The following is a 27220-nucleotide window of genomic DNA, read 5'->3' on the forward strand; positions in this document are numbered from 1 at the left end:
AGTAGAACTAAGCAAAAATGCCCCCAAACCCTTTGCTACCCCCCATGGGATTTACTACGGAGTAGACTTGCTTAGGATTACTCTCAAGACAGCCAGTTTGGCATAGTGGTTATGAGCGCGGGACTCTAATCTGGAGAGCCGGGTTTGATTCCCTACTTCTCCCCTTGAAGCCAGCTGGGTGACCTTGGGCTAGTCACAGCTCTTTGGAGCTCTCTCAGCCCCATCCACCTCACAGGGTATTTTGTTGTGGAAATAATAATGGCATACTATGTAAACTGCTCTGAGTGGGCATTAAGTTGTCCTGAAGGGCGATATATAAATCGAACATTGTCAGGGCCAGCGCACCCATTGAGGCTGGGCCAACAGCCACCTCGAATGCTAAGGTGCCAGAGGGGGTGCCGGGGGCACACGCCATGGAGCTCAATTGCCCCATGCTGCTGTGTCCGGCCAGGAGCTTTGTGCTGCTGCCACTGCTGCACACACAGCTGCAGGCCAGGTGTGGCAGGCGGCTGGGGTGGCGCACAGAGCAACTGAGCCGGAGAGAGGATACACACGCACTGCCCCGGTGGCCTGCCATGCCTGGCCCGCAGCTGCTGCACCCGGCCAGGAGTGTGTGCTGGCGGTAGCAGCGTGGGACAGCTGAGCGGGCAGCCTCCCAGCCCTCCCGCTCAGTTGCTCTGTGCTGCTGCCGCTGCCACCACACAGCTGCGGGCCAGGCACAGCAGGTGGCCAGGGCGCGAAGTCACCACACAGTCCAGGTGCACGTGCGCGCAAAACGCACGCACGCCAACACCCTTGAAGCAGCCACAGGTGCCAGAAACATTGGCGCTGGCCCACAATGTTGTTATGTAAATCGAAATAAATCAAAATGCTTGCTGCTCTTACTAGTGGCTCAGCTGTGCTGATTTTGCTACATAAAGAGAGTGCCAGAATGAGATCAGGAAGCCACCCCTGCATTCTGTTTCATTTGACGATGACAGCATGTAATCTACTTGCTTCCACTTCCTGATAACTTAAGGAAACCAGATCATAGTAGGGGCAGGAAGCATTGCCCTCGTTCCAATTTGGCTTCATGATGCTGTGACTTAAGCGACTGCATTTGGCTAAGCGATAACATCAAAAAGCCAAGTCAGAGTAAGGTGCAGCCACGTGGCATGAAAAACGTGCTGCAAAGAATGAACAGCAAGGGTTTCCACCAACTGTTAAATATCCAGATTTCCATTTCAAGGAAAAAATGTTCATTTTTAGAATATTTGATCCAATAAGAAGCACACAGAAAGCAAGATCTTTTGGAAATAAATTGTATCATAATGATAGTATAGTATTTGTATTTGTGATGTGTCAGTATTTTTTTTAAAAAAATGGAAATACTAATGATGCCACTTCTCATACGTGCAGCCTCAAATGGTATACTTCAGGAGCAGTTTTCCTACCTTATCTGCTATTTGTATGAATTAGACTTTAATTGTACTAAAGGAATAATTTAAGCTCCCATAATTTTAATGGATATGAAGTGTGACTAGCACTTGGTCCATTAAGGATGCCAGACCCCAGGTGGGGGAATCCCCTGCCCCCACCTCCTTCCTCAGCCAGGCTGACTTGGCTGGCGGGGGGAAAGTAGAGAGGAGGTATGTCTGGAGCCCTCTGAGCACGTGGTAAAATGGCACACAGGCACTCTCCGGAGGCCCCAGTGATGCACTTCCCATCGAAAAGCAGAAGTGACAGGGTCTCAGTAGGGCCAAATCTACCCCAAACATAATGAAATGCTATGTTTGGGGCCAATTTTGCACCTGCTGAAAGTTGCTTTCATTTTTCAACCAACATGTTATCAGACCCACTGGAGTGTGCACGTGCACGCACACACATACACAAAGAGGACTAAGAATTACCCCCCCCCACCTGCAAACTCTCTCATCCCCTGCTATGGAGGTACGGGAACCTGGTGTCCCTACTGTCTGTCTTTCTCATTATTCTGGCTTTCCTCCAATGCACTGACATGTTTTTTCCTCTCTGTTTTGTCTACATAACAAACCTTTGAGATATGAAAGGCTGAAGCTTACTCACGCATAGAGCTCTGTCTTCTGAGTTCTAGTCTGAAATTCTTACCACCACCCAACACTGACTCAAGACCATTGTTTTGGAACTGAAAGCTAAGCAGGGCTAAAAGAAGTAATTCAGTCTTCTCTGGAAGAAAAAGTTGCCCGACTCTGCTCAGAACATGGCTCTGTTTATCCTGCATGAAGCACCTGAAATAGATTGATAAAAATAATTAATAAGAGGCAGACAAGTATTATTCATTTTTTTTGCTTGATGACTCTTTTATCACAAAAAGGACTTGTGGTTAATTATTTTATTATTTATTTAATATTTATTTATTTTGTTTATAGCCTGTCTTACCATGATGCCAGGCCTCCTATTATATGACAATTATACAGGGACACCTCTCACCACAAACCAACTTACTATTATATTGTCGAAGGCTTTCACAGCCGGAGAACGATGGTTGTTGTGGATTTCTTGGCATTGTAGTTCCTGACGTTTCGCCAGCAGCTGTGACTGGCATCTTCAGAGGTGTAGCACCGAAAGACAGAGATCAGGTGACACTGAGAGATCTCTGTCTTTTGATGCTACATCTCTGAAGATGCCAGTCACAGCTGCTGGCGAAACGTCAGGAACTACAATGCCAAGACCACGGCTATACAGCCCGGAAAACCCACAACAACCAACTTACTATTCAAGTTTAATAATTCTTCAAAGAGATGCCAGCATTTCACTGGCACACAGATGTCACTTCCAGTAAAAAACAGAAGTGAAATAGCAGACACTCCAGTTTTACAAAAACTCTATTGATAAATATTAGAATTTTTGAAAATGCTAGAACATTTAAAGATGTCACTTCTGGTTTTTACTGGAAGTGACATCTGTGTGCCAGAGTGACAACATGATGCCAGGAACCACAACCCCAATTTCTCCTGAGGATAGCTGTCTGTGGTCTAGCAACCTGTTTTCTCACAGACTCAAGGCGGATTATAAAATCTAGAAAATAGTTCAGGCAGTACAAGACCTCCAATAAACAATGCCATCGTATTAGGCTCACAGAATTAGAATGTTGCACTCTATTTTACCGCCTGCTTGATGGCTACAATAGGAAACCCAGTGCCCTCTTCTTCATGCCAGCAGGTCTAACTCACTCAGCATCCAGCCGCTACACAACCACCGCTGAACTGAAGAATCGTGGGAAGTTGTCTCGCTGTTTTCCAGTTTGTTCTTCTCGGGCTCTGCTTGGGTTTCATAACTGACTTATAGCAGTCATCCACATATTAGATTCCAGGCTGAGCCTTGCCAAGCCTAAGTAATAGATTGAAAAATACAATTATTGCTTACCTACAGAGTTCTTTTGCTTGGGAGGTAGAACACATATATCAGAAATGTTGGTGGTTTCTTTTCTCCCCAGGCCTATTCGATAAATGAACGTTACACCAGGATTCGTACACAGAATATCTTTGAAATGGGTTTTGTATTGATTTTTGTAACTACTCTGTTAGATGACGTTATCCCTTAGTGTGTCATGTGTAGATGGTTCAGCCCGGAGCAGGTCATTGAGGTGATAACTGTCATTTGGAGGGACAGAAAAGCAATCATAGCTTTTTCATTACTTACTGTTTTCCCCCTGCAACTGTGGGATCATTTGACATATTATGGGCTTCTTGTGATTTAAGCTGCATTCTGAAATTAAGTGCTAGAATATCAAGCTGTGGGTTTAGAAGAATAAACTTGATGTCAGAGAAACCACATGCCCTTAAGGTCATAACTACAGTCCCAGTGTACTAGCAATTGTTGATGGTGATAATAATAATAATAGTAATGATGATAATGATGCACCAAAATAACTTGATGAAGGGAACTTAACTCCTGAAAGCTTATACCCTGGAAATCTTGAGGGTCTTTAAGATGCTACTGGACTGAAATCTTGCTCTGCTGCTGCCGACCAACAAGGCTACCTCGCTGAAACAAAATATGCATCGAAAATGAACAGGGCATTACTTCTGAACTGGCTGTCCGAAAAAGGCTTAGAAGTCAAATAAGGTTATGAAATAAACATATTAAAACACGCCTGCAGAACTTACGACACACAAAGCAAAATGGAGCCCACCAGCCATGGAACACAAACTCCACCATGATTATCTAACTAAAAGCAATAATACATAAGACACAATGTCTTATTTACAAATCACAGTTCAAAGACAGAAATATACAATCACTAATATTTATCTAAGAGCTGAAAAGTTTCCATAGCAGTCAACCTCCACAAATCCTCCTAAAGTGCCAATTGAAAGTGCTCAGTGAATAAATATATTAAGATCTACAAATACATAAATAGAAAATAAGAGGTTAAATATATATATAAAAAACATTATTCACATGGACCTGACATGGCGTTTTCAAACCACCATAAGCTAAGGCCATGAATAATTAATTGACATAGTTCATTGAAGGTATCATAGGTAAGTCTACAAGCCCATAAATAATCAACGTTGCAATGGGTTAATCCTTCTTGCTTTTGGTTTTCTTTTTCTTTTCCAAGTGCTTGTAAAACTCCTTCTTTTGCAGACCCCGATAAGTGCAAAACCAAGAAGTACACTGGACTTTCATACCTGGATGGTGAGATCCATTTGGGTTTTTGGGGAAACGGCTTGTGCAGATCTGAAATAAAAATATAAGATAAACACTACTGGATCAGGCCAAACATCTAGCATCCTGATCAACAAATCCTCAATAATGCTGGGGGGGGGGGAGGAATATTCTGTGCCATCCGGCCCCCATGTTGAAGTTTAAAGGAGTATGCTGCTGAAAACTCACTTTTAAAATGTTGTTGTGGTTGTTGTTCTTCTTGTTGTTATTAAAATGGTGGTGCATTCTGGGGGTGTACCTGGGGGCTCCTATCACCTCCAGATGGGGCCTACGTTATAGTAGCCTTCACTACAATTCCTGGCAGTGAATTCCAAACAGTAATTATATGTGGCTGCTAAAAATCTATTGCTTCTTGACTTCACTGAGATTTCTAGTAATATGGGGTATTTTTTGGATTTTTTTTACTAAAAAATATTACTAAATATTATTATTATTAAAAAGCCTCACTCATTCCTTGTAGGGAAGAAGGAAGCTACTCCAGCTTTTTGATCATTATGTTCACTAACTTTCAAGATCTAGAATCCCCTCCCCCCCGATATACAGAATTGTAATAACAACAACAATAACATTCTATTTGTATACTACCCTTCAGGACAACTTAATGCCCACTCAGAGCAGTTTACAAAGTATTTTATTTGGGGATATTTTATTATTATCCCCACAACAAAACACCCTGTGAGGTGGTTGTGTTATTTCTTGGATGCCCCAATCTGTTGATCATATTGACTTACACTGTGTAATCTACCTTGATGACCAGTGAGAATGTGCCATCCAGCCTCAACCGACTCATGGTGACCCCATCCACACCGTGTTCCAAGGAAGAGAAGAGCAGAGATGGCTTGCCCTTGCCTTCCTCCACGTAGCAAACCCAGTCTTCCTGGGTGGTCTACCATGATATAAGTACTGACCATGGACAATTCAGTTTGCTTCGTTACAAGCTCTGATGAGCTCGGGCTAATTTGGGCTCTCTGGGCAGCTCTCATTGAGAAAGACTATATAAATAATGCAAATAAATGAATAAATAAATCTTCCTGTTCTCTTTTAATAGCAATACTATTACTTGTGCCTCCCCACCCGTACATGGCTGATTTATTGCTTCACATATTTTTAAAGAGTTTTGAATCATTTACCTTAATGTTCTAGAACCGTTCAAATAACCATTATCCATACCAGGCAAGTGAGAGATGTTAAACAACTCCGTGTTATTCTCCACAAGTTTACAGTCTTGAAATAAACCATTTTTACATGTGAAATGTTTCAGTCTTGTGGTATTCAGGAAAAATTGAAAGCTTTTTTTTATTATGTAACTGAAAAATTAAGAAAAACTAAGAACAATTATCATTAAAATGGATTAATCAAATTTGTAATTTAAAATGTTGAATATAAATGTATTTTAATATAAGTAAGTAAGAGGACGATGGGAAGAAATACTTTGTGTTTTATATATTCTGTTATATATAGCTATCTCTGATATATACAACTATGGTCGTTTTCACACTGCTTACCTTCCCTCGCAACGACCCAGAACATCACGCAAAAAACGCGGAAGATCGCAACCAATAATGCGACAGCCCTCCCCAAAAGCCAAAGTCATTACCATCCAGGTGAATGACCAAAATAGGAGGCGGAGGACTGCACCTCCCCTAGAACCATCAGGCCACTACTGGCCTGGGCACTGCAAGCCTGTGTGAGCCTGTGAGGAAAGGGCCGTGCCCTGTGAGCCAAGGTTATCACCCCCCGGTGAATGACTGGAATGTGAGCCAAGGAAAGGGCCATGCCCTGTAATTCAAAGTCAACACCCTTCAGGTGAATGACCAATACGTTAGGCGGAAGTCTGCATCTCCCCTGAAAGCATCAAACCACTACTTGCCTGGGCGGTGCAAGCCTGTAAGGAAAGGGCCATGCCCTGTAATTCGCTACCCCTGGTGAATGACCGGGATATGAGGCAGAGGTCTGCACCTCCCCTTGGAACATCGGGACACTGCTTGCCTGGGTGGTGCAAGCCTCTGTGAGCCTGTACGGAAAGTGAACCAAGGTCAACACCCCCCAGGTGAATGACCAAGATGGGAGGCTAAGGTCCACACCTACCCTCGAGGCATCAGGCCACTACCTGCCTGGGTGCTGCAAGCCTGCATGAGCCTGTAGGGAAAGGGGAGCATGCCCTGTGAGACGACCTGAGGCGGAGGACCACAACTCTCCTTGAGCCGTTAAGACCACTACCAGCCGGAGTGCAACAAGTCCATGTAAGCCTATAGGAAATGGGCATGCCATGACCCTGAGGTCACCCAGGTGACCCCCCCCCCCTTGCCACCTAAACTGCAGCACAAGAGCATAAACGGTCTGCATAACTTTGGGGGGGGGGGTGACTTGAGAACATGGATTGCCCCATAAATTGTCACAACAAAAGTAAACAAAGTGGCAGACAAACTCCCTTACCACAAAACACTACCACTAACATCTGGAAACCAGGAAGCATCAGAGCTAACCTGAAAATTCTGCCTCTAAGAGCAGGTCCTCCTTCCAAAAGGCAAGCCCATTGAAACAGTTGGGAAACTTAACTCATCCTACACTGCCAAATCCTCCCTGATACCCCTATAAGACTTAAGCCTGTGATGAAGCACCTCTGGCCTGAAGTAGGGGTTCCAAGAAACTCTCTATCAGGTGCCATCACTCTTACCCTCGCAATGGCCAGAACCTGCAGAGCCCTCACTTGCAAAAAGGGCTGAAGCGCTCAGAGGCCACTAAAAGACAGAGCACTCCCTTGGAAGAGCCCTGACTGTAAGATATTGCCCTTATGATACTGCCCTATGAAGGGAAACCCAATGACACAAAATCTCTGAGATGGTGAGTGAAAGGCAGGCTCAAGGTCACACTTTGCCATTTAATTGCAGACCCCACATCACCCAGCCACCTTGACTGCTGGTCAACGGACCTATATGCGGAAAAAGAGGGACATCAAAAAAAAAGGGGGGGAGCACCCTGCCCTCAGCACACTCCCTTGCTATTTTGTACCAGGACCCTGAACAGGGATCCAACATCCATGTGAACCCCACTAGCAAATAAAGGGGGATCCTGGCGCCCGGAATATGCAGCCAGCAACCACTAAGAACCTTCAGATTTACGGGTCAGGTCCCCTCTCCAGTTTGTTGTTGTTAGGACCACCGCTCAGCTTCCCACCAGGCCTACCTCCATGCCCCTGATGTTTGCAAGCCATGAAGGTGTTGGGGGGCACCTCAGATTGGGCGTTCATGGCCAGATCTACAGAATTTCTTAGCACTACTCCTTGTGAGGTGAACTCCCAACAAAGCATCCGGGGTTGAATGGACTGCACCACTGGGGACACAGATAATAGGATCAACAGCACCCCTATGAACAAAGTGACCCTGTCAAAGCGATCCCCCATGTTGGTATTGCAGGAGATATCACCTGCAGCCCAAGCTGCTAGTGTATCCTATCCCAGGGTAAGCCAGGCTTGAGCTCGGCCCCCACGCACTGAATTTCTCGTCACACTGCAACCCTGCAGCACTAGCTAAGTCATTGTGCCCTTTATATTATATCCAGATACTGAACAAAAAGGGGAGGGGCAGCCAGGGAGCCATCGAGCCCATTAAGTCCTAATCCTTGACTCATTGCCATGTCACAGGGACTAAAGCCGGACGTGTGTGCGGACTGCAACCTGCCTGCTTCATGGCTGCGGCCACGAAGGCCACTGTCCCGACTAGCTCAGGCCCTGAGACGTGCTAGCCTGGGTTCTGCCTGAGTGTAAAGCACCAAAGGTGTAGGAACAGAGGCTGAACCCAGGGCCCCCACAGCCAGGCATATGCCTGCAGTGTTTTAGTGTGCTTACCATCACCGCTCTGGGGCAGGCCTCTTCAGGCCAGCATGGATGATCTGAAGCCACATACGTGTCAGCACCATCTGCCACCGGGGCTATGCCCCCACCACCTTCACTTCTGAAACTCATCCAGCATACACTCCCTCCTCCTGCTGGCTCCACAGCAAGCATCCGGGTCCATCGTTGCGCCTTCCACCTCCAGCATGTCCCATTCCTCATGCTCGCCTGTGGCAGAAGGTCCCTCTAGGGCAGAAAATCTTAACACTTCCCAGAGTGGACAGAGCAGCTGACTCCAGCCTCTTGGGCCGACCCGATCCTGGCCTTGAGACCCCGTTGGACTGTACATGTGCTGCAATGCAAACCAGTATATCAATATCACATCTACTAGATAGGGTTGCCAGCTTCAAATTGTGAAATTCCTGAAGACCGGGGGGGGGGAGCCTGGAGAGGGTGTCCCTCTAGGTGGAGAGAGACCTCAGCAGGGTACAATACCACAGAGTTCATCCTCCAAAGCAGCCATTCTCCCCAGGGGAAGTGAGCCCAGCAGCCTGGAGATGAATTGTAATCCCGGGATATCTCCAGCCACCACCTGGAGTTGGCAACTCCTCCTATCAGAGGAGGACAGCACTGGCATAATACTTTCAGGGGCTTGCCTCTTTGCTGGCTGCTGGCCTTTCGGCTTTCTTTGGCCTTTCTTGGGCAGCATGGTTAAACCAGGTATAGACGTGAAATGGCTACCCATGGGGTGACCCACAAAATGGCTGCTCACCACACAAAATGGCTGCTGCTGAATGAGATGCCCTAAACAAAGATGGCTGCCCCGGCATCACATAATGGCCATTGATAACCACACCTCTGTAGTTGCTCTAATAAAAGATGGCCACCACCCCACACTACCAGTTCTAGGCTCCCTCAAGTAACACTGCCTGCTAAGGCCGGAAGGCCTGCCACCCTCTCTTGAGCCCCCAAAGTGTAAACGGGGGTGGGGGGAGGGAAAAGCCCAGACAGGGAGGGGGGCCCACCAGTATCCACCCTGTTAGGCCCGTAGCAAGAATATATGAAGCAATCTGCCCCTCAGATGGCTGCAGGTCACCCCTGTGGCCTACAGCAAAGCCTATGGCTGCAGTTACTAGAAGAGCTCCCTTCCAACAGAGTGGGAAAAAGAGGGGGAGAGGAGCCTAGGTAGGCCAGAGGCCTACAGGGGCTGGGCCTCACCCTGCTTCAGCCCTCCTGACTGAGAGACAACAAGCCCCCAATGGAAATAAGAGAAAGCCTCTGCCAAACCCCTGAGCCTGGCGCTGGGCCCTGGCAATCCTCCTAGAGTTTGAAGCAAGCAAGCAGGGGAACAGCGCAGCTTCTCCAGGGCAGCTCCTAAGTGCCTCGACCTGAAGGCCTTCAATAAAACCAGCCTCAGAGGAGCTCAGCTTGAAGTGGGCGCTGCTCAGGCCGAGCAACAAAGACAACTGTGGGCTGGGGAAGGGCAGAGCCGGCAAATAGGCCTTGGGCTCCACCCGTCCAGCAAAGCCCTCATTTGCCTAGGAAAGGCCCAACTGCCTTTCCTTTTTCTGGGGCTGCAAATGCGGTCCCTGTCCAAGCTGCAGTGCTGCTGTCCAGGTGGGCCAAATTCTCTGTTCTGTACTTATTTATTTCTGTAAATTGTCAGAAGGATTTAATAAATCCATTTTCCTTCAACGCTTGTGTGCTTATTGTCCTCAAATCTAAAAGATCCATTGTGTCAGATAAACCCCAGCATATCTGCCATGTTTCATGCTTTCTGTTTCATATGCGTTTGGCTTCAGTACCTCTGAGGGAGTGCAGAGAGTTGTGTGAACTGTTTCTCTTTCAGGCAAAGGGTTTTGATTACTAGTTCCTGCTGAGCCTGAGAATGTGTCCTTGAAGCTACTGCACAGACTGAGTAGTGCTCCTCTCCTTCCCCCCTCCCTTCTTCCCAGGTGAAGCTCCTAAACTCCTGACTTTCTTCCCCTTGGGGGAGGGACACTGACTTATAATTGAACTGACTTTCCTGTCTTTAGGCATGCTGGTAAATTACCATGTTGCAGCATCTTGAAACCGATATCTTTCATTAATAAAATCATCTTTAACTCAAACACTGGAGTGATGCAGTGAAGTGACTGGGAAAGTACCTGGCAAGACCTGACACATTTTCCCCTGGCAACAGCCAGTTTGTTGTAGTGGTTAAGAGCGGCAGGACTCTAATCTGGAGAACCGGGTTTGATTCCCCACTCCTCCACTTGAAGCCAGCTGGGTGACCTTGGGTCAGTCACAGCTCTTGCAGAGCTCTCTCAGCCCCACCCACCTCACAGTGTGATTTTTGTTGGGATAAAAATAACATACTTTGTAAATCACTCTGAGTGGGTGTGCAGGTGTTCTGAAGGGTGGTTTATAAATTGAATTTGTTGTTGTTGATGCTGTTGTTACAGCTGTTTCCCAAAGGATATGAACAGTTGTCTGAAACAAGAGATGAAGTGTTGTGAAGAAAAAACGGTATAGGAGCTAAGAACAGAAGTGATAGATTGAGTTTAAGGGAATAAGCAAAGGTCTGAAACAGCATTTCAGCTGGATGAAGAAGCTGGGTGTGTGGGGAAGACGGGAACCAAAGTAATGCGGATCAAGGAGGTATTACTAACGAACTTCTTGGGGATAAGTCAGTTGTGCTGCTGTGCTTAGCTGTCCATCATAACTCTTCTTGTGCAACCATGCTAATTAGAACCGTATAATTTCATGTGTGAATTTATGAACTGCAACTTACTCATTACCAAAGCACCAGGGTTTTTTTTTCATCAGGAACGCGGTGGAACTGAGTTCCGGAACCTCTTGAAAATGGTCACATGGCCGGTGGTCCCGCCCCCTGATCTCCAGACAGAGGGGAGTTTAGATTGCCCTCCGCGCCGCCTAGCGTTGCGGAGGGCAATCTAAACTCCCCTCTGTCTGGAGATCAGGGGGCGGGGCCACCGGCCATGTGACCATTTTCTCTGAGGGCAACCCACTGAGTTCCACCACCTCTTTTCCCAGAAAAAAAGCCCTGCAACGCACAATCTGCTTTTGAAGCACAAACAGCTACTGTGCAAGTAGAAAGCTGCTCGGCATGGTGCTTGAAACAAATGTTGACTGAAAACATCGAGGCAATCTGATCAGAAGCTTGCTTTGTTTGTAAGTGAGTTTGCCTGGTGTTCATGATTGTGGTGAAAGTATCCTTGCTTCTCTAAGAGTCTCCTTACCCCCCCCCCCCCCAAACTGCTGTGATTATACTGGAATTAGATGTTGCAGCAGATATCAACAACAACATTTGATTTATATACCACCCTTCACGACAACAATGCCAACTCAGAGTGGTTTACAAAGTGTGTTGTTATTATCCTCACAACAACCATCCTGTGAGGTGGATGGGGCTGAGAGAGCTCTGAGAAGCTGTGACTAACCCAAGGTCACCCAGCTGGCTTCAAGCAAAGAAGTAGGGGAATCAAACCTGGCTCTCCAGATTAGAGTCCTGCTGCTCTTAACTGCTACACCAAACTGGTGTAATGATGTGTGACTGCTGCAGAAAACATTAGCTCTGCACCTCCTATCCTCCCTCCCTGCTGCATTTTAATATGAACTCACTGTGTGAAGTGACATTATTGTGTTGTGATTTTCCCTGTCGATACTCTGTTTTATGAAACTGCCAATTATGAGGGGGCAAAATGTTCCAATGTGATGCATTTATGTTACAGGTTTTATATTATTAACCAAGACAGAAGGAGGTGACATGGTGCTTTTCTTTTCGGTGGCAGTCACATGTCCCATTATGTCTGTTTTTGGCCTGAGCATGACCCGCCACCTCCTCACGGCCTACCTGGTGCTTACAACATTAATATCACAGCAGTGCACTCAAGAGGATCATAGGCCAAGCTTTTTTTATTTATTTGTCATTTATTAGCCTCATGTAAAACTCACCTTTCAGTTCAAAGAGCCCCCAAGGTGGTTAATGGTATAAAATTATTTAAAATAACAGTATATTTAAATTTGCCATTTAGAGAGATGCTGACGGAACTGGAGGGGGAAAGGAATGATTCAGTGGGGGGCATTCTAACAGGAAATGGGCACTGAACTCAAGGAACCAACAGAATGCCAAGATCCAAAGAAAGGGAGAGATTCAACAACCTACCAGCATCTGAGACTTATTTGCAGGAGAAAAAGGGATGGTCCTCTGTGAGCCTATATTACCTTTTCCGTTGAGGCACATTTTGGGTCCTTGAAACGAAGAAATACTGAAGTTCAGAAGATCTTAAAAGCCCAGGAAATAGCTCATTGGCAAGAGAAATTAGACAACAAAAAGAACAGAAACCAGATGCCCAGAAATACAAGTGGTTTGGAGGTGGTCTTTGGCCCACGTTCCCTGTTATGGGAACATCCTGAGAGATTTTTCAAGTATTAAAATACCATCTGGCTTACATTTACAAAGTGCAGATTGGGACTAATTTAACTTATAGTTGTGTATTTGCACTTTTGCCCTTATTAGGAAAAACTAGGTGCTATATTATTAAGCTTGTTATGCAAGCTTATGAAAGCAATTAGAAAGCCAAAATACTTGCCTCCCCCACCCCCCATTAAAACTGGCTTAAAAACTTGGAAGGATAAAATAATTTGATTGGATTTTCACTTTGGCAATTTATTTTAGGAGATACATTTCAGTGACCTAATCCAAGATCCATGCCAAATATGTAGTTCGGAATGGGTTACCGATGGCTGTCGCACTGTACACAGAATTTTGAAGTTGATTGTGATCTAGAAATTGGATCTGGATTCAGGAACACGAAAGGACTCTCAGAACTGGATTTATGTGCAAACTACAGTTTAGAGCTTCTGATTATGAAGGGCCTGTAAATACATTAGTATTTACCAGTCATTACTTAGTAAATTACTAAATTACAGATTTTTGGCAATGCTATGGGGCCTCTTAATCGTGACATAGCTTAGGCCTTAGCATTTCACAATCTGTCCCCAAGAGCCTTTATATCAAGGGAGAGCCTTTTTTTAAAGCAGTCGAAGAAGCAGCCACTGAACGCTAGTCAGAGATTACTGCAGTCTTCGTTCCTGCTCCTAAGGCTATTACCCTGCCAACATCCTGTTGCATAGAAATGCCTTCAGGGCTGAGAATCCCACATTTATGGCCATGTTGCTGCCATCAGCAGTCAAACCAGCATTCCTTGAAGAAGTACATTCCCCAGAAACAGACTCTTGGAAAGAGAGTCGATTTCTTCCCCAGGGAAATGGCATATCATACCCCATCACTTAGCTCTCAGTAGGTTTCATATCTAAACTGGAATAATACTTGAGGTTAACTTCTCTCTAACCTTGCCTAGGCTGGTGAGCTTTAGGCCATAACTACATGTTTAATTTTTATGCTATTCTAAAGGTTGTTTTAAATTTTAATGGTTTAAAATGTTGTTTTAATTGTTTTGTTTTAATGTTCGCTGCCTTGGGGGCCCAACTTGGGTAGAAAGGCAGCTTACAAATGTTTTAAATAAATAAACGTTTCACGTAGCTCCATGGTTCTTTTTAGGACTTTTTTTGCATTAACAAAATACAGCCCTCTTTGAAAGGTGATGCCAGTGAGGGGGTGCCCTTAGCTCTCAGAAGCTAAGCAGGGTTGGCCTAGGTTAGTAATTGGATGGGAGACCACCAATGAAGACCAGGGCTGCAGAGGCAGGCAATGGCAGACCACCTCTGTTAGTCTCTTGCCATGAAAACCCCACCAGAGGTCGCATGTCAGCTATAACTTGAGGGCTCTCTTTACCACTACCACCAGTGAGGAGGTAAAAGCAGTTTGGTAGGTTAAGAATCTTCGAGCAGAACCACAAGTGACAAAAGGCACAGATTGGACACTTGCCAGCTTCCCTCAAGTTTTGATGGGAAACGTAGGCAGCTTGGCGGAATGTTGGACAAGTTACAGTTGAAAAGTCCATTGGACAGCAGTCAGAGAGCCAAGCTGCGAGACCAGGATGCCTACATTTCCCATCAAAACTTGAGGGAAGCAGACAAGTGTCCAATCTGTGCCTTTTGTCACTTGTGGTTCTGCTCTTCGTTCACCCTGTAGCTGTTTCTCTATTCAAAATGCAACTTCAGTGGCTCAACTTTTTTAAAGCATAAATTGTCCTTTAAAAAAATCTCAGAACTATGTGTATGGTGTCACCCGGGGTTTCCAGTATCCGGTAGGGCTTGGAGATGTCCTGGAATTAGCATCGATCTCCAGATGACCCAAATCAGTACCCTGGAGAAAATCAAAACGGATAGCTGTGTTAATCAGTCTGTAGCAGTAGAAAAGAGCAAGAGTCCAGTAGCACCTATAAGACTAAAAAAATTTTTTTTAAAAAAAGGTCATACCCCGGGGCTTTTTTTCAGCTGGAACGCAGGGGAATGGAGTTCCGGAACCTCTTGAAAATGGTCACATGGCTGGTGGCCCTGCCCCCTGATCTCCAGACAGAGGGGAGTTGAGATTGCCCTCCGCACCAGTGGCGCGGAGGGCAATCTCAACTCCCCTCTGCCTGGAGATCAGGGGGCCGGGCCACCACCCATGTGACCATTTTCTCCAAGGGCAACCCACTGAGTTCCACCACCTCTTTTCCCAGAAAAAAAGCCCTGTCATACCCTATAACTAAGACTGAGTTAAGAACTAATTGAAAGGAGAAAGTGAAATGGCTTCATCAGAATAAGGTTATGACAGTGCAGTGGTGGTCAGTATTTTGATTCTAGTGGGATGCTGGCAAGCCTGAGAGGGTCAAAGTTTACTCTTTGGGTTTATATCCATCATGTCGATGTAAAAGCACCATAGTCTATACTTTTTGAGGCTGATGTCTGGAGTTCGGAGACTGCTACCCAGATCATTATGTGAAAATGGTTCTAGGGGCTCGGACTACATAGTAAAATGGCGGGGGGGGGATAATAGAACTTAGTGTAAAATAATTTTATAAATGATCTTTTTGTATCTTTGGACATCAAATTGTACAACTATATATATAAAAACTTAGGAGCTTTCTGTGTGGCAGAAAGAAAACACATTCCCACACTTTTAATGTACATAGATCCAGAGGAGTTAGCTATGTTAGTCTGTAGTAGCAAAACAGTAAAGAGTCCAGTAGCACTTTTAAGATTAGCCAATTTTATTGCAGCATAAGCTTTCAAGAGTCACTCACAGCTCTCTTTGCATCTGATGAAGAGAGCTGTAGTTCTCAAATGCTTATGCTACAATAAAGTTAGTCTTAAAGGTGCTACTGGACTCTTAATATTTTGCAGATGCATCTGATGAAGAGAGCTGTGGTTCTTGAAAGCTTAAGCTACAATAAAGTTGGTTAGTCTTAAAGGTGCTACTGGACTCTTTACTATTTTAATGTATATGTTTGTTATAATGTCATGGAAACATGCCCCATGTTTGTACCTTAGTTTGTTTGAATAAAATAAAATAAAAAAATTTAAAAAGACTAACAAAATTTGTAGTAGGGTATGAACTATCATGAGTCACAGCTGACTTCTTCAGATACCTGGAGTAAATGGCAGCTTTGGAGGGTCAACTGTATGGTATTATACTACTCCGAGGTCATTCCCTTCCCCAAACACTTCCCTCTCCAAGCTCTACTACCAATCTTCAGGAATTTCCCTACCCAGAACTAGCAACCCTAATACTGTCAACTGCACCCCGCTTTTGTCTTCAGCTTCCACCCAGTGATGTTCAAGGATTTGGCATTGCCCCCGCCTCAGTTGAAATAAAAGGCAGACATGAAATTTGGGTATAAAATTGGGGCCAATTTATTTATCACGACATCAACTGTTAATACGGCAAGGGATCTAACTAGTGGTAGAGGTCGAGCCCTGAGGTCACCCAGGACCTCTGCCTTGACTTCTCTGGGTGAGCCTCCGCTGCCCCAGGGGTGAGCCATCCAATGATGGCTGGTACCCAGGGCCAGGCATATAGCTCGCCTTTAAAGCTCCATTCCCCCACAGCAGCGGAGCCTGTGGGACAGACTTGTCCAGGGGTCCCACCAGGCAGTCTGCCCTCACAGCTGGCAGCCGTACAGCTACCAGCTGCTCCTGACAGACCCCAATTCCCCACCAATGCAAATGTGCAAAGGGGGTCATTTATTATTATTTATTTATTTTATTCGATTTATATTCCGCCCTCCCCACATCAGCAGGCTCAGAGCGGACAGGTCACCACCAGCCTGCTCATTTTCCCATCCTATCTTGCCAGTGGCCAAACTACTTACAACACCACCATACAGATTACTCAGTGTCATCCCACGGTGCAAGGAAGGCAAAAAACACCTCTCCCTGTGTGCCAATAGGGAAAGGAGAAAAAAATTCCTACCTGGTCCTGGTAAACAGTGACCAGCTAGTCCTACACTGCCATAGGGAGGATGGGTGGGCCGAGCATGAGGAGACGACTGCGGACTGGAGAGGAGGAGCTAGCTTATAAGCCTTTTGCTCCACATCTCCAGCCAATGCTCGGATACCCTGGAGGAGAACGACTGCCTTTCCTCCTTCCGGGTTGGCAAACCTGGCCCCTGGCCCCAGAAGCATAGTCTGCCGGCTAGGAGGGCCGCATTAGATGGCTCCTTGTCTGTTGGCCAATCTTGGCTGACAATCTGTGGTTAGAACTACAGGCTATCCCAGCCAATGGACAGTGAGGTCTTCTCACTGTGACCACTGTGACCACTGTGAGGTCTTCTCTCATGCACAGGTTGTTCAGATATTGCAGTCCAAACAGTTGGGCTCAGGTTGTGGTGTTAACTGTCCCTGCACCTTAAGTAGAATCCGACCAACTCCAACCCAAATTTTCACAAGGCGTCACCACTCATTCTAGATTAGCATCACATAGATTATTTATGAAAATGATGTTGCTTGTCTGACAACCTAGGTGACATTATTACCTCTGGAGGATGTTCATCACCATGGCAAAACAGACCTGTCACCATGCGACATTAGTCTACTGTGACTAATTCATAAGGCTGTCCCACAATTTTGTTTTGATCAGGGAGCCAGGATCTCATGGAAAAGGATGAAAAGAAACGGGGGCTGGCAATCCAATATTATTAATAATAATAGAATTTAGATTTTTTTTAAAAAAAGAAACACGGAGAATGTATCGTAACATCCTTGTTAGCAAGCCCCACCCTTTCACACAGACAGCTGCTAGCATCTCTAATGTGATTTTGTTTTAACTCGTTGAGAACACTGGTACACAGAGGCATCTTCCAACCCATCAGCACTACTCTTGTGTCCTAGATTTCATTAATAATTTGGAAACATCCATTATAATGGTGGTGAGATCCGTGTGGAGGTATATCTCACGGAGTCCTGGTAACTGTGAAGGGCACGTAGAGATTTGCTAGCCACGGTCTTTGTGGCAAATGGGCTTCTGACTTTTAGAGGTAGCTGTCGTCAGGGCTTTTTTTCTGGGAAAAGAGGTGGTGGAACTCAGTGGGTTGCCCTCGGAGAAAATGGTCACATGGCTGGGGGCCCCGCCCCCTGATCTCCAGACAGAGGGGAGTTAAGATTGCCCTCCGCGCTGCTCGGCGGCGCGGAGGGCAATCTCAACTCCCCTCTGTCTGGAGATCAGGGGGCGGGGCCCCCAGCCATGTGACCATTTTCAAGTGGTTCTGGAACTCCGCTCCCCCACGTTCCCCCTGAAAAAAAGCCCTGGCTGTTGTAATAATTACTTGGGTTCAGAAATTCTGTTCCTTTCCATGGATTGGAAACACATTTTCCAGTTGTGCCATTTGAAGCTTCCCACCCAATTGTGATGCCAGTGCCAGGCACCGAATCTCTTGCCCAAAGGGCCCTCCCTGCCAGAAGGAAAGTGTTCCTATTTCATTTTTTTTATTCAGAGTTTTATATGATAAGAAAAGAAAAAACATAAAGATAAAACTGCACAAAGAATAGCCAACCTCCCCTCCCCAAAAAAACAGCTAACAGGCAAACAAAAATAACAACACAAACCGAACAAAAAATAAACATAGAAATAAAATAAAACTATATAAACTTAAAGAAGCCTTCCAATTTTCTCTACAACAAATGTTAGTATTTTCCAATTTTCTTTTACTGTATATTAAAAATAAAAGCTCTTTTTCTTAATGTCATAAGAACATAAGAACATAAGCAAAGCCATGTTGGATCAGGCCAGTGGCCCATCCAGTCCAACATTCTGTCACACACAGTGGCTAGAAATCCAGTGCCATCTAAAGGACTGTCAGTGAGGCCAGGACACCAGAAGCCCTCCCACTGCCTTCCTTCCAGCACCAAGACAACAGAGCACCACCTCCCCACAAAGAGAATACCATCTATCTCCTGTGGCTAATAGCCACTGATGGACCTCTGCTCCATATATTTGTCCAGTCCCCTCTTGAAGCTGGCAATGCTTGTAGCTGCCACCACCTCCTGTGGCAACGAATTCCATGTGTTTATCACCCTTTGTGTAAAGTAGTATTTTCTTCTATCTGTTCTAACCCGACTGCTCAATAATTTCATAGAGTGCCCACGAGTTCTTGTATTGTGAGAAAGGGAGAAAAACACATCTTTCTCGACCTTCTCTAACCCGTGCATTATCTTGTAAACCTCTATCATGTCTCCCCTCAGTCGTCTTTTCTCCAGGCTAAAGAGCCCCAAGCGCCTCAATCTTTCCTCATAGGGAAAGTGTTCCAACCCTTTAATCATTTTAGTTGCCCTTCTCTGTACTTTTTCCAGTGCTATGATATCTTTTTTAAGGTGTGGCGACCAGAACTGTACACAGTACTCCAAATGAGGCCTCACCATCGATTTATACAGAGGCATTATGATACCGGCTGATTTGTTTTCAATCCCTTTCCTAATAACCCCTAGCATAGCATTAACTTTTTTTATGGCAGTCGCACACTGTGCTGACGTTTTTAGTGAGTTATCTATCATGATAGAGTGAGTCATCTATCATGATAGTGAGTCATCTATCTCCAAGATCTCTCTCTTGGTCAGTCTCCGCCAGTTCAGACCCCATCAACTTGTATTTATATTTTGGATTTTTGGTTCCAATGTGCATTACTTTGCACTTGGCTACATTGAACCTCATTTGCCACATGGATGCCCACTCTTCTAGCCTCGACAGATCCCTTTGGAGTGCCTCACAATCCTCTCTGGCTTTCACCACCCTGAACAATTTCGTGTCATCTGCAAATTTAGCCACTTCACTGCTTAATCCCAATTCCAAATAATTAATAAACAAGTTAAAAAGCATTGGACCCAATACCGACCCCTGTGGCACCCCACTGCTCACCACCCTCCACTGTGAGAAGTGCCCGTTTATGCTCACTCTCTGTTTCCTATTAATTAGCCAGTTTTCAATCCACAAGAGGACTTGGCCCTTTATCCCATAGCTACTGAGCTTACTTAGGAGCCTTTGATGAGGAACTTTGTCAAAAGCTTTCTGGAAGTCAAGATAAACAATATCTATCGGGTCTCCCTTGTCCACTTGTTTGTTCACTCCCTCAAAGAACTCTAACAGATTGGTGAGACAAGATCTTCCCTTACAGAACCCATGCTGAGTTTTCCTCATCAGCTTTTGGTCATCAATGTGCCCACTAATTTTATTTTTGATAATAGTTTCCACCAACTTACCCGGTATTGACGTCAGGCTGACTGGCCTGTAATTTCCCGGATCTCCCCTGGAACCTTTTTTAAAGATGGGGACAACATTAGCTACCTTCCAGTCCTCAGGAACAGATGCAGAGTTTAATGACAGATTACATATTTTTGTGAGGAGATCTACAAGTTCACACTTGAGTTCTTTCAGAACTCTTGGATGTATGCCATCTGGGCCCGGTGATTTATCAGTTTTTAAATTATCTAGCAGTCGCATAACCTCCTCTCTCGTCACCTCAATGTGACTCAGGTCTTTCAAAACCCCTCCCAAAGTCAGTGCTTCCGGAGTGGGCATGCACTTCTTATCTTCCACAGTGAAGACAGAAGCAAAGAACGCATTCAGCTTCTCGGCCATTTCCCTATCACCCTTTAGTAATCCTTTTACGCCTTGGTCATCCAAGGGCCCCACGGCCTCCCTAGCTGGTTTCCTACTTCTAATATATTTAAAGAATTGTTTATTGTTTTTCTTTATGTTCTTTGCAATATGCTCCTCATATTCCCTTTTTGCCTGTCTGATCACAGACTTGCACTTTTTTTGCCACAGCTTATGCTCCTTTTTATCAACCTCACTCCGACTAGTTTTCCACTGCCTAAAAGAATCCTTTTTACCTTTTACAGCTTCTATTACATTGCTTGTTAACCATGCTGGCCTTTTCCTAAACCTATTTGTGCCTTTCCTAACCAGCGGTATATATTTAATTTGAGCTTCCAGGATTGTAGTTTTAAATAGTCTCCAAGATTCCCCAAGTGTTTTGACCTTTTTTACTTTCCCTTTCAGTTTCTTCTTCACGTACCCCCTCATCTCAGAAAAGTTACCCCTTTTGAAGTTAAACATGGCTGTGTTGGTCTTATTTGGCAATTTCCTATTTATACATATGTTGTACTCAATAACATTATGGTCACTGTTCCCAAGTGGTGCAATCACATTTACATCTCTCACCAGGTCTTCAGCATTACTGAGGACCAAATCCAGGATCACCTCTCCCCTAGTAGGTTCTGTAACCATCTGTTCCATAGCACAGTCATTGAGACAGTCTAGAAACTCACTTTCTCTCCCCCAATTCGAACACCCATTGGCCCAGTCAATGTGTGGGTAGTTAAAATCACCCATTACAACACAGTTTTTTTGTTTAGCAGCCATCTTTAATCCTGTCATCATTTTATAATCCTCCTCTATTTTCTGATCTGGAGGGCAATAACAAACTCCCACAGTTAAGTTTCCATTTGGGCCCGTAATTTCATCCCATAGCATTTCCAGAAGCGAATCTAATTCAGTTACCTTCTCAATCTTACTGGAATGTATACCTTCTCTGACATATAGAGCCACCCCACCACCAACCCTTCCCTCCCTATCCTTCCGATATAATTTATATCCAGGAATCACCGTGTCCCACTGATTTTCCTCATCCCACCAAGTTTCTGATATGCCCACAATGTCTATGGATTCGCCCAACACTAAACATTCCAGCTCCCCAATTTTACCTCGGACACTTCTAGCATTTGTATATAAACACCTGTAACTTCCCCGGCACACTTTGCCTCGAGACGTAGTTAGGTCATCTGCTCTGTTTGTCTAAATTCCTTAGTCCATAAATCTGCAGTTCATCGATTATTATTGTCTATTTTGTGTAAAAAGTTAATAAGGGGTTTCTATTTGTCAACAAATGAACTTATTGTCTCCTTTCTGATCAGAGAAGTAAGTTTTGTCATCATTGCTAAGTCCAACACGTTTATCAACCATTTGTCCATTATAGGCAGCATTGGACTCTTCCAGTTTGGTGCATATAATGCTCTTGCTGCTGTGATCATATATAATAACAAAGTTCCATAGCTTCTTTCCAACTGAATATCCATCATTCCCAACAAAAAGATCTCTGGTTTCAATTGTATATTTATCTTTAAAATCTTCTGAATTAGTAATTGTCTTTGTGTCCAAAAAGTCTTTGCTTTATTACACGTCCACCACATATGATAAAACGATCCTTCATGTGGAGCACATTTCCAGTATAAGTTTGCAAAACCCTTATACATTCTAGGCAGTTTCTCAGGAGTCAAATATCAACAATACATTATCTTAGAAAAATTCTCCTTAAGATCGGAGCTTCCGACTTTTAGGAGTGGCTGCCCTAATAACTACATGGGTTCAGAATTTCTATTCCTTTCTATGGGTTGGAAACACATATTCTAGTTGTACCTTTTGAAGCTTCCCAATTGTGATGATGTTGACAGGCTGATTTCCCACTCACATTTTAAATCACCATTACTGAGCAGTTGCGGCGATTGCAATGGCATTGGTTTTGCACCCGCATGTTTTACACTTTTAACAACAAGTTCAATTTGCTGTCCTGGATTTGATTTTATACTTGGTATTAGGCACCTGCTTAGTAGTGGGTTTTACAGGCTCTGAAATCCACGTCACGGTTACATTTTTTCCCTTGTTATGTCGCGACTTATTTTGAATAAGAAACCCTGCCCTTCCTGATGCACTTTATTTACACATTTTTGCAGCCATTACAGCTAGAAAAGTAGCCCTATGAAACAAGGGAAAGGGGGTGGGTGGGGTTAAGCTACTAACTCATGATATGCAGTTACGACCTGGGCCGTTTCCACATGGCTCCCCGCTGCTCGTAAGGGGGAGGTAAAGCAGCAGTGACACAGAAGAGGGATGATGTAAGTAGATAGACACGGCATGACAAATCCATTGCAAGAGGAAATAGAGAAGGGGTGATAGATCCATCGCTTAAACAGATCTGTCCATGTGAAAAAAAAGAAAGTTTACTCAGCAGAGATCCTGAGGAGGGATGCCGACAAAGCGGAAATAGCGAGGGGATAGTAGATACTTTAAAAATTGTGGTGCACAAGGAACAAAATAATGTATCACGCATCTAACGAAGAGAGCTGTGGTTCTCGAAAGCTTATACGACAGTAAAGTTGGTTAGTCTTAAAGGTGCTACTGGACTCTTTTCGATTTTGCTACTACAGACTAACACGGCTAACTCCTCTAGATCAATGAAGAGCGATCCCTTATCACACCCTTTATTTATCAAGCCCTTTATTTTCTTCTATAGTCTTAATGTGTACCAGCCTCTAGAAAATGAAAATGTGCAGATTTTCTAAATATCAGCATAACAAATTGTAGTTTGGCTTTCAAACTAAAAGCAGGGATGTCTTCGCTCTTGCATACTCACCCAACAATAACTGTGCACAGCTATAAATGAGTTAACAAATCTATGGATATCCCAGCCAAAGCAGACGTGAGAGAATCCAGTTCACTCTTCCATTGCTCTGTTGGCAGCGAACACCCCTTCGAGAGCAGGAGGAGGAAAAACTCATATTTTTGGCAGTAAATGCCTCACATGTGGCTCAATATTCACAGGAAGCAGCTCTGGCAACACGGTTCCATATGACCTGCTCATAAACAAGCTTGGGAAATTTGGACCAGAGAGCAGTATTATTAAGTCAGTTCATAATCCTTTGATAAGTCACAAGCAATGGATGAAAAATGATTAGCAATCAAACTGCGAAGAGGAAACAAGTGATATTCTGAAGGGAGTTGTTCTAGTTACAAAGTTGTTCAAGATTTTTATCATCAGCTTGGAATGCAGGGACTGGCAAGTACACTGGTGTGATTGGTAACTGGCACGATATTGAAAAGAAGTGCAAAAACGTTGGAGAAAACATTACAACTGGAAAAAAATTCTCCCAATAAATAGAAGGATGTGGAAAATGTGAAAAAATAAACATGCAATTCAATGCAAATTGAATTATTATATGCTTTAAAGTGTGTGTGGGGGGGTAGATCTTGCATGTCAAAATAGTATTTGAAAAAAACTGCAGGTCTTGTTATGTATTTCAAGTACTTAGAAACTGCTTCTTCTATACACAAAGTGGTTTACAATGAATTAGAAGCATAAATCTGTTAAAACAGTCAGTAACCTAGAAAATGAAAATCCTTCAGTCATACTCATAACCCTCCCAACACTCCACCAACCAACACCCCACCTATTGTATAAATGATGTTCCTGAGCAATGAAACAGCCAGTTCACTTTGTACATAGGGAACAATCAACCTTCTCCCAAACATACAAGATTTAAACCTCAGGAGCCTACTATCCAATCTGGACCAAAGCTAAAACATTTCCATTCCCAAATGCATCTGGGAAAAGTAGAGCTTTACATAGTTTTAGAGAAAGTGGATGTACAACATTTCGGACTGAAAAATTGAAAAATTAAATTGTGGAGTTCATTGTCAGCGGGTGTCTTGATCAGGGGTGTCCTCTGAAAAAACTTTACACAGGGCTTTTTTTCAGCTGGTGCATTCTGGCATCTCTTGAAAAGGCTCGCGTGGCTGGTGGCTCTGCCTCCTGGGCTGTTTCCAGACGGCTTACCTGCCTCCGGAACGTCGCGCCATCTTGCGGGGAAAACACGAAATATCGGGTTTTCTCGCGCGAGTTTTGCGCGATGTTGCGCAACGTCGCCCAAAACTCGCGTGAGAAAACCCGATATTTCGCGTTTTCCCTGCAAGACGGCGCAACGTTCCGGAGGCAGGTAAGCCATCTGGAAACGGCCCTGATCTCTAGGCAGAGATCAGTTCCCTGAAAAAAAGCTCACTTTGCCCGATGCCAGAGAGACAAGGGGATCCCCTTGCCCCTCTTGCACCGGATGAAGGAAGCATGGTGGGGTGGTAGGTTAAAAAAACTGCTGCCCACTTCACCCGAAGCCAGAGGGATGAGGGAAGCAATGCCCGGAAGGAAGAGCCCCTTTCCATGCCAATCACAAGCAACCGGCGCAGAAAGGGGACCTTTAAAGTTGCTGGCTGGGAAATCCCTTCCGGTCAGCTGAAAACGGAGGTTTAAAAGTTAAAGAGCCCCTTGTATGCAAAACAAAACTCCTCCCCTACTCTCTGTTTTACAGCTCGGGGGGGGGACCTTTGCGATGACATCACTTCCTGGAAGTGATGTCATCGCATGGTCCCAGGAGCATGCACGCGCTTTACACGCACACTTGTGCTGACAGGGTTGCCACCTCCTGCTGGGAGTTGCCCCAGGTGCCGGTAACTGAGTTCCACCACCTCTTTCCCCTGGAAAAATAGTCATGTTTAGTGATAATTTCAGATACAGAGGTGGGGGAGTTACCATGATTGCTCCTTTTCGGGTAGGACATTACCAGTTTGAGATTCGAATCTGTGTTGGTTTTTTGGGTTCCGGAGTTTCGGGACTTTTATTTTCAATGGGGAATGTACTTGAGGGTCTGGTGCAGCTGTTTATAGAGATAACAACACCAAACTTGGTTAGAACATAGAACATCTAAACTAAAGACTTCCTAAGTTTCAAGCAGATTGAACAAATGGGTGTGATTTTATGGATCCCTGAAGTTGATGCCTCTCGGCTCAGGAGCACATCTCACCACTGATTCCTTTTTTTTTTTTTTTTTTAATAAATTTTTTATTTTTCATAGCTACAAAACACTACACAAAACTATCACAAGGAAAGGGGAGAGGGAAGGGACAAAGGGGGGGGTGGAAAAAGAAAAGGGGGGGAATGAACTACAAACACTAAACACTACACTTCAATGTTTCCCTTCATACTGTCAATACAAAAATAGCTCCATAAAATAATGATGGAGTGGTTAATCATACAGAGAATAAACATTTCAAATTCTGGTTAAACTTTCCTCCCCCTTCTAGGTCCCGGACGCAATTCTCTCTGTGCAACTGCTGTTGCGATGCTCTCCTCCTCCCCCCCCCCTCCGGCTCCTCCTTTTCTTCGTTCTTGGTGCAGCAGAGTTCTGGGTTTTTATTCTCAAAATCCTTTAGTTGATCTTCTGATAATATCTTATAGGCCTGATCTTTATATCTGAACCATATTCCTTCCGGGAATAACCATTTGTACTTTATTCCATGGTCCCTCAGAAGTGCTACAAACTTTTTATATTTAAAACGCCGTTTCCGGACTAGAAATGGAACGTCCTTCAAAATCTTGACTTTCAAACCCATAAAGTCCAAATCCGCATTGTATGAGTTATATAGGATGGTGTCCCGAATCTTTTTAGATGAAAAGTCAATAATGATCTCACGAGGCAACTGTCGCTTTGTTGCATATTTTGAAGAAGCCCGACGGACCTCCAAAATGGCGCTTTTAACCTCTTCTTTAGTCGTCCTCGCGGGTGTCGCCAGTAATTCCGAGACCAAATCCCACAGATCCTCATTTTCCTCCTCTTTCACGTTTTGGAGACGCAAAATTGTCTGCGTTCGTTCCACCTGTAGCCCGATCAGCTGGTTCTCCACCAACTTCAGGTCCTTTTTTGTAGCCTTCACAAGTGACGCACTTTCCAGAGCAGACTTTTCTGCCCCCCCCGCTGCTGCCTTAATGGTTTTCACCTCGCTTTCAATTAAGCCCACCCTTTGATCAGTTTCGTTCAGCTTGTCAACAAAGGGTTTTATAGCTTCCACCACCGCCCTGCGTACCAACTCTTCGAGCGACTCCCCCTTCTGCAAGGTAGCCGAGATTGACTTACCGAGAGCGGGACTTTGCCTCTTTGCTGCCATTTGGGGGGGGGGCGCCAACAAAATTCTGGAACTCAACGAAGGGGAAGAGCGAGTCTTCTTCAGATCAACCTCTCCTTCACAAACGCTTGTAGAACAGAAGGGATTCGCTTGTTTACAGGCTTCCGCCTGTTTCTTTTACTTGCCGTTTCTCGTTGCCCGGCGGCACTCGAGGCGCCGCGCACATCTGCCGGCCTCCATAGGGACAAACGGGCAATTCCCCCCCCGCATTGATTTCGGGGAGTTCTTCCCGCCGCGTCCCGGACCCTGGCTCCCTCCCTGGGAGTCCTGGGGGCTAATCCTTGCGGGTCAGCCGCCCGGTCAGGGTGCCCGGTCGTTTCCTCCCAGACCAGCCGAGAGGAGCGTCCGGCATGGCTGAGAAAACAAAACCGAATCCTCACCACTGATTCCTATTGGGAGAAAATGGCACCAATCACAGGCATTTTAAAAAAATGTCTGATTAATTTCATTTTCTTACTCTTACA

This window comes from Eublepharis macularius, chromosome 7, assembly GCF_028583425.1.
Source record: "Eublepharis macularius isolate TG4126 chromosome 7, MPM_Emac_v1.0, whole genome shotgun sequence".
NCBI classification, from domain to species: domain Eukaryota; kingdom Metazoa; phylum Chordata; class Lepidosauria; order Squamata; family Eublepharidae; genus Eublepharis; species Eublepharis macularius.